This window comes from Hemitrygon akajei, chromosome 8, assembly GCF_048418815.1.
Source record: "Hemitrygon akajei chromosome 8, sHemAka1.3, whole genome shotgun sequence".
In the NCBI taxonomy this organism is placed as follows: Eukaryota; Metazoa; Chordata; class Chondrichthyes; order Myliobatiformes; family Dasyatidae; genus Hemitrygon; species Hemitrygon akajei.
This window is the reverse complement of record NC_133131.1, coordinates 28,240,852-28,249,512: the sequence shown is the minus strand read 5'-3', so window position 1 is coordinate 28,249,512 and position 8,661 is coordinate 28,240,852.

The following is an 8,661-nucleotide window of genomic DNA, read 5'->3' as shown; positions in this document are numbered from 1 at the left end:
ACATCAGCTCTACAGTGCCGAATGAGACAGCGTTTCCCAGGAGCAGTGCAGTCATAACATAACAAACGCAACACTAAATAATAAACATAACAATAAATAGTAAAACACAACAGCCACATGTCAGTTAAAAACAAGTTATAAGTGTCCAGTGCAAGTTAAAAGTGTCCAAATGCAGAGTCAGGTAGAGCAGCTGTTTAGCAGTCTGACTGCCTGTGGGAGGAAGCTGTTTAGTAGCCTTGTGGTTTTAGTTTTGATGCTCCTGTAACATTTACCTGAAGAACAAACAGTTCATGGAGAGGGTGTGAGGGGTCTTTAATGATGTACCGTGTCTTCTGGAGGCATCAACTCTGAAAGAGGTCTTGGACAGAAGGTAGGGAGACCCCAATAACCTTCTCTGCTCCCCTAACCACCCTCTGCAAGGCTTTTTTGTCGGCAGCACTGCAGCTGGAGTACCAGGTTGTGATGCAAAAGGTCAGCACACTCTCAACCACGCCTTTGTAGAATGTAGTTAAGATGTTAGTGAGGAGTGATGCTTGTTTAAGCTTCCTCAAAAAGTGCAATCTCTGCTGGGCTTGTTTCACAATCCCAGTGGTGTTCCTGGACCAGGTGAGATTGTCCGAGATCTGCACCCCAAGGAACTTGATGTTTTCCACTCTCTCCACTGTGGAGCCGCTGATGCTGAGGGGTGTGTGCTCAGGCTGAGACCGTCTGAAATCGACGATCATCTCCTTGGTTTTGGTGACATTAAGCATCAAGTTGTTGTCACTGCACCAGCTCTCTAGGTGTTTGACCTCCTCCCTATACATTGTTTCAACATTTTTGCTGATGAGCCCCACCACTGTGGTATCATCAGCAAATTTAATGATCAGGTTCCCCTTGAATCTGGCTGCACAGTCACGTGTTAGCAGTGTAAACAGCAATGGGCTGAGCACACAGCCTTGTGGGGATCCAGTGCTCAGTGTGATGGAGTCAGAGATGTTTCTGCCAACACGATGATGATCCAGAAAAAGAAAACAACTATCGTAGGTTATCAGCATGCTTAAATAAGAAATCGGGTAATGATATTTGGCCTTTGGGGGGAACTTGGGATGTTGATAAATGCCTTAAAGCCAAAGAGGCAATTTGGAAATGCAACACTGGGCAGAAATGGAAAGTCTTAATGTCTAATTGGAGAAAAACGGCTGAAGAATTAACCAATAGATCTAAACAAACTAGCTGGGAGCACAGTGCGCGTCGGTGAGGTATTAGTGTATGCGATACCGAAGGGAATCTTAAGTCTTGGGAGACATTGAAGGGTCAATGTGAGGATTATGATAATCAAGAGCAGAATTATAGGCAAGGTAGTAAAGACAAAACTAATAAGAAAGAAAAGGATGAAAGGAAGGTTAAAGCCGGCAAAAATAAAACTGAGGTACCTCTTGACCTGTCTGGACTGCCCATGCTATTTGATAATAACGAGACCGAGCAGGAGGAGGACTGGGGAGTTCAACCCATGGCCCCCTGTCTCCGCCCAGAAGGCAGAACTATTTGCACTCACCCGAGCCTGCATTCTGGCCAGGGGTAAAGATGCAAACATTTACATGGATTCCCACTATGCTTTTGTGGTAGCTCACAACTTTGGACAAATGTAGGCTCAAAGGGGGTTCCTGACCTCCTCTGGTGGACCAATTCAGAGAATGCTACCTATGTAAAGAACCTCCTCCAGGCTATCCTCCTCCCCAAAAAACTGGCAAATATAAAATGCTCAGCTCACCTACACGATAATTCTGCAGTGACTAAAGGAAATAATCAGGCGGACTTAGCAGCCAAGCAGGCTGTGCAAGAGGCAACTGTTTTATTTTTAACTGCAGAGAAATTTGCCTTTGCAACAACTAAGTCACCCGAAGTGCTGGGCACTCCAGACATGGTCACAATCCAAAAACTACAGGGGGACGCCCCTGATTCAGAGAAAGAAATCTGGAAGGTACACAGATGTGTGCATTCGGTGTCCACAAGCCTCTGGCATACCCCAGCTGGCCAAGTCTGTATTCCTAATACATTGCTGCCTATGTTGCTTGATGCCTGCATGCAGACACCCACCTTTGCAAGGAGGGAATGAGTAATATTTTACTCTGCACACGGTGGCACCCAAGATTGGAAGAGGCCACCAAAGCGAAAATATAATCCTGTTTGGTCTGCCAGAAGACTAATGCAGGTAAGGGGATAAGAAGACCCCAGGGAAAACTCCCTTGCCTGATGGGCTGTTTGAATGCATTCAGCTTGATTTTATTGAGTTACCGCGGGTGCACTGTTATAAATATCGCCTTGTGTAGTAGATGCTTTTAGAAGGTGGATAGAAGCCTTCCCAACTACCAATAATAAAGCCTCAACAGTGGTAAAATTACTACTGATGGAGATCATACCGAAGTTCGGAGTACCTCAGCAGATTAGTTCAGACAATGGCCCACACTTTGTGGGGAAGATTAACAAGGAGCTGTGTGAGGCCTTGCACATTGAACAGCAGTTCCATTGTTGCTGTCACCCCAAAGCAGCAGGTATTGTGGAAAGGGCAAACGGCACGCTGAGAAACAAGCTAACAAAATTGACCTCAGAAACAGGGCTGAATTGGTTAAAGGTGCTTCCCTTGGCCCTATATCACGTGAGAATTCCCCACACTCTGCCACAGGGGTATCCACGGCAGAGGTCATCTATGGCCAACCAGGAAGAACACCTTGGGATGCCAATATAACACCCCCGACTCAGGGGGATCTCCACATCATGGGGGAGGAATTGCAGAAATATTTTCGCCAGTTAACATTCTCTTTAAAGTTTCTCCAATCTCAGGTGCAGAACACCTTTAAGGAACCCAGGGAGCAAGAGGTGGACCAGCCGGACCTAAGGATTGGAGACCTAGTGCTAATTCATGACTGGCAATGATCCAAGCTTGGACCTCTTCAGGCCCTGTTGCAAACGCCCACAGCCATTAAGGTACAAGGCCAGGAATGTTGGATACACCTCAGCGACTGCAAGAGACGGCTCCCAGCCCAAGATTAATCATTTATGGACTTATCTCTTTGCTTTATGTTGAATTTAATGCTTTGGAAGATAACCTGTTTTATCAAACACATAAGCGATTGCATGGTAACCGTACTGCATGCTATCCTTTGGCACAGTCTGTAGAAGCACTGTTTGTAGTTAACCCATCAGGGCTACTCTGGAAGGAGCATGACCTAATAGTGAAGGATGGCTCAGGGGCAGAACGTAGAGGGAGAGGGGGGAAATTTTGAAGAGGGACATGGGGACAATGTATTGAGAATCTAAATGATATGACTGTAGATAATCGTGCCAGTGATAAACAGAATCCTGTGTGCCTGGGAACCCACGAGTGGCATGGGGTAAGGGACAGGGGAGAGTGGATAACTAGCCCACGCTGCAAGAGCACAAGGGAGTACCCCTTCTGTTACATGGGGAAAGGATGGGGGGGTGTCACAGCCCAGCTACTCCGAGGAATACCTTGCTTGGAGAAGCATTGTTTGGACCACCGATGTAAGATAACTAAGGGAAAATTCTCTTGCGAATGTATCCAAGAGCAATGCGTGCCCTTTCAAAGGGAATTCAGTATGCATGTGGATATTGTAATGGGACTCATGTGTCAGCTGGCTCAGGGACTTTTGAATACTCCTCCCTATACCCCAAGAACCATTTGTGGTATGATAAAATGTTAACTAATAATAACACTTGCTATCGAGCCAAGAAAGGATACATATTCTTGTTCAACGGCACCTATACTACGGCTACCACCAACCTACCTCCACTCTTCGCGATCAGGACAATCAGACCCCTTTCTGTTCCCTGCCCCCCAGAAGGCCCACATTTGACAGCAACTGACAGCCTGATCTGTGAGTAAGGAATTCTGTGCAGATTGGAAAGATCCTGTTACTCTGGGCTCCTCTTTGGCCCATGGGTTTCTGAGTACTCTCTCTCTCTAGGGGGTTCGGCAAGAACCATAGCCGCAAAGAACCGTAACTACCTCATTTGTAGGCTGAGAGCACTGGGAAACAGCACTATGAAAGGATTGGAGGCTATCAACCAGGAGATGGTGGAACTACAACTCTATGCACAGCAAGCTCGATATGCGGTGGATTACCAGTTAGCACAACAGGGAGGAGTATGTGCGATTGTGGGAGACAAGTGTGTTACCCATGTGAGGGATGAGTCCTGTAATGTATCTCATGCTATCCATGAAATCCAGGGGCAACTAGAGAGTTTTAGACGAGGACCCACTGGAGGGGATGGGTGGTTAGACTGGTTACTAGGAGGACCTTGAACATCTTATCTGCTACACGGAGCAATAATACTGATAGTAATTATCATAGCATATTGCGTATTGCTGACTTGTTTTAACACCTATTGTAAGGTCTTTATGAACAAGCTCTCTGATCCATTCTCAGCACTAGGTCATCATGGAATGACAAAAGGAGGGAATGAGATGGTAAAAAGTTAATTTTGTCCTGCTGAATGTAAGAAATTAGCCGTTAAACTACACCACTGGTTTCCTTGTCTCACTTGCAGGAGGTGGTAATAGAATTATACTCTGCTCTTAATCATCTAATCGCGCACATTGTTCCAGGTTTCTGAACTTTACTTCTGTTTGAGGTGATCAAGTGGTCTTTGTCTTGGACCCTCACTGTTGCTGGGCATGTGACTGTGGGGGATAGCTAAAGAACTGTTTTCTGCATACGTGAGAAAGATGGTATAAAAACTCTGTATCTCTGTGCTTCAGCAGAGAGACCTCCAAGGCTGATTCTGTGAGAGCGCAGAAGGAGAGTTTTCTCTCGTAGCTTGCTACTGATAAAGGTGGAAAAGAATCAACTGTGGTACTTGTTTCATTACATCGGGTTGATCACCGTTGTTAGACTCACTGGCAGAGTGTGCAGTAGGCTGTGCTGATTGGGAAGGAAGTTACTGGTGAGATTAGGTCAAGCAGTATACTGGATGGGAAGATCGTAAAGAGAGTAGGATGAGCCATTTTGGAGTTATTGTCCCTAGTGAGGCAGTGATGCCTAACTTGATAGGCCAAGGAGCATGATGGACAGAAGATGGAGGCTAATTTAAAGGGGAGTAAAGCCTCAGAAAGTAGCAGGAAGAACAGCTAGAAAAAAGTCGAGAGACCATTTCCCAAGAAGGGTGAACAGATGGGCAGGAGAGGAAAAGAGAAATAAAAATAAAACTTGAAATGGCAGATTTGATTCAATGGATCAATGAAAACCAAATGCAAATAGATGCAAATTATGAATTATTTAGAAACAATTTGTATATTTATATTCTGGAGTTGAATGGGGAGTAAAGTAAATTTGAAGGAGCCCATTGTTAAATGTGGAGGACTTGTGGCGCGATGTTATCAAATTGCAAACCTCCAGTGAGTGAAGTTCAAAAACAAATAAAACTCATATGTAATATACATTGGATACATATGCAGAACTTTAGCAGATCTCAGATGTATAATCTTTATCTTAATAAACTCATCAAAAAGGCTGGATCCCTCCTTGGCTACAACTCGTACTCTTTCGAGTTAGTGGAGGAGAGGAGGTCACTAAACAAACTGTTATCCATTATGGACCATCAGGCACACCCTCTCCATGACCTACTGAATAAGCAGCAGAGAACCCTTTCGAACAGGCTCACTCAGCTCCGCTGTCACAAGGATCGTTACAGAAAATCTTTCCTACCAAATGCAATAAGCATATACAACAGTTCAACTCTCGGTTTTACAGCTCAATAGCTCAATAGTCTCGGTTTTATTATTCCCTACAATATTATTGCACATTGGTAAATCATTACAGTGTATATTATTATTCTGTACTTTATTATTAGCTAATATTATGATTATATTCATTATTATTTTTACTGTGCCCATAGTCTGTTTTTTTTTAATCAATTATGCTGTTGTTTACACTGTTGTAACTACTTGTTGTAATTATGTGGTTTTGTGCAGGTCTTGTAGCTTTAGTTTTTGGTCTTGTTTTTGTCTGGTGGATTTGGAGCTCCTTTCCAGGGAACGCGCTAGACGGTAGCACGATATTAATACGCAGCAGCCTCTCCAGACTCTGGATTGGGGATTGCCAAACATTACGTGGATTTTCTGGTGTTGTCTGTTTTGTCATATGCTTTTGTGATATCATTCTGGAGGAACGTTGTCTCATTTTTTAACTGCATTGCATTTGTGGTTTCTAAATGACAATAAACTGAATCTGAAATCTGAAATCTGATTATTACTAAGTGTGCTTTTAAATGTTGCTGCTATAAAGAAATAATTTCCTACTCAAGATCAATAAAGTACTTATCATTATTATTATTGTTATTATTATCTATTGGCTTATCTTTCATGTGTCTACAATGATCAACCTTGCTTGTTATTATAAGATCATCAGTTCCCAATTCATTTTGACTTTTTCAATTTAAGTGGCTTTAAAGTTAGCAGTTATTACTGTAACATATATTGTGAACCGATAGTGTGCAATCTATCTGTTTCACAATGATTCAGTTATTTTGTGTATAAAACTTACTTCCTGTTAAAAATCTCCAACACATTGCAGATATTCCATTGCATACATGGGTTTTGTTAGACCATTGATTTAGGCTCTTAAGTCATCCCAAATGACTCGTAAGCAACAAATATCAGTGAGGTGCAAAAATATTTTTAATGTTATGGTTTTTAAATACTTTTAAGCCTCAGTGTATTAAAGCCCTGAGTAGAACAAAATGTGAAGAACATTTGAAGTTTTATAGAGCAGTGTTTTAATTTTAATCTGACATTGGAATGATTATACATAAGTGGCTTTTAAAAAGGCAGAGACAAAGTTGCCAAAACATTTCTTGCCAGGATATTGAAGCAAGGCTCCTAATTTCTAGGCTCATTGCTGTACTGAAACCGTCTGTTCTGCTGCCAGCCAGGATTTCAGCATTGCGAAAGTGTACTGGTGTAAAGTTAGAGTTATTCTCATACAGTGGCAGAAAGAAAGCTTGATCTTGCAAGACCAGATTTTGGGTCTTCAAACCATAATCAATGGTTACCTTTCTATGTCATTCAATACATTTATACGTACCAATACATTTCAAGAAACATTTTCACTATTGTCTCAGTCCCTGAATATCACAGTGCTAGTGATTGGATTTCAATTCCAACCACTGTCTCTTAGGAGTTTGTATGTTCTCCTTATGACCGTGTGGTTTTCCACCAGGTGCTCCAGTTTCCTCCCACATTTCAAAAAAGACATACAGGCAGTAAGTTGTGGGCATGTTATAATGGCACCAGAAGCATAGTGATACTTGCGGGCTGCCCCCAGTGCATCCTCAAACACTGTTGGTCATTGACTCAAATGATGCATTTCACTGTATGTGACAAATGAGCTAATCTTATCTTAATTTGTTTTGCTTCATTATACCTGATCACAGTGTATTAAATTAACTGTTAATCCAATTTGGCATTACCTGGTGACAGTGTGCTCTGTGATTTCCCTCTTGGCTTGCCTTTTGTAGAAATGTATGGGATACGCCTTCTAAGCATTTTCCCTGAGAAAAAATGATTTGGGCATGATCTGTTGATGTTTCCAACATCTGCTTCAATGATGGTCACAATTTCTACATTCTCAGCTGACTTAATAAATAGTCCTGTTGACAGTGGTATTAACTATAATGGACATCTGGACATCTGAAATGCATCGCATCTAACATTTTTTTGACTCATTCTCTGTGGAAATGAGAAATGCAGTAACAACAGCAATAGCAACACATTGCAATTACGTTTAATCTTTAACAGGGTGTGAATCAACAAACTCTGACAGTAGATATTGGCATAGTTGACCAAGATCTTGATCAAAGAGATAGATTTTAATTAGTTTTTTAAAAAGAGGGAAGTGAATTAACAGACTAAAGACAGTCAGCAGGGAGTTCCTGCAATTAAGGCTAGGACAGCTGAAGGCACAACTTCCAAAAGTACCACACTGAATCAGGGATGGTCAAGAGGCCTGCACTAGAGGAAGGCAGATATCTTATCAGTTTCTCTGCATAAGACAAATTACAGAGATAGGGAGTGTTATGTTTGGTAACTTCACAACATTAAACTAATTCAAAGGAAGATATGGTGTCCAAAATATAAAATGTGATTCTAACTTTGAGTTTACTTTAAATGAAGTGCGCACATGTCATTTGGTAGCATGGTGACATATACAATTAAAGTATTTTTACATATAACCTGTAATTTTAAAAACGAACAAGGATGCTTAATCAACCAATATATCGACATATATTATATATATATATATATACACACACACAAGATCACTCAAATATTACTGAAATATTAAATAAACAACACCCTTCTCTGCTTAGTTATAAACTCCACCTCAATAGAAAATGCTTCTCAACTATATACACAGTATACTAAATAATGCAACAACTATATTCCAACATCAGCAGCATAGTAAATTTTAATTTGTCCCATTCAGGCTGAAAGATTTCATCGCTGTGGAGGCTTTCTTGCTTTTGTGGGATGACATCTTTGCTGACAAGTTCACTCTACTTGGCTGATAAGACTTGTGATTGTGAAAACAATCTCAGGTTTTGGGACCTCCTCTGTGGTGGTTGTAGGAGTTGACTCTGGGACTGTAGGAAGTAGTTCTG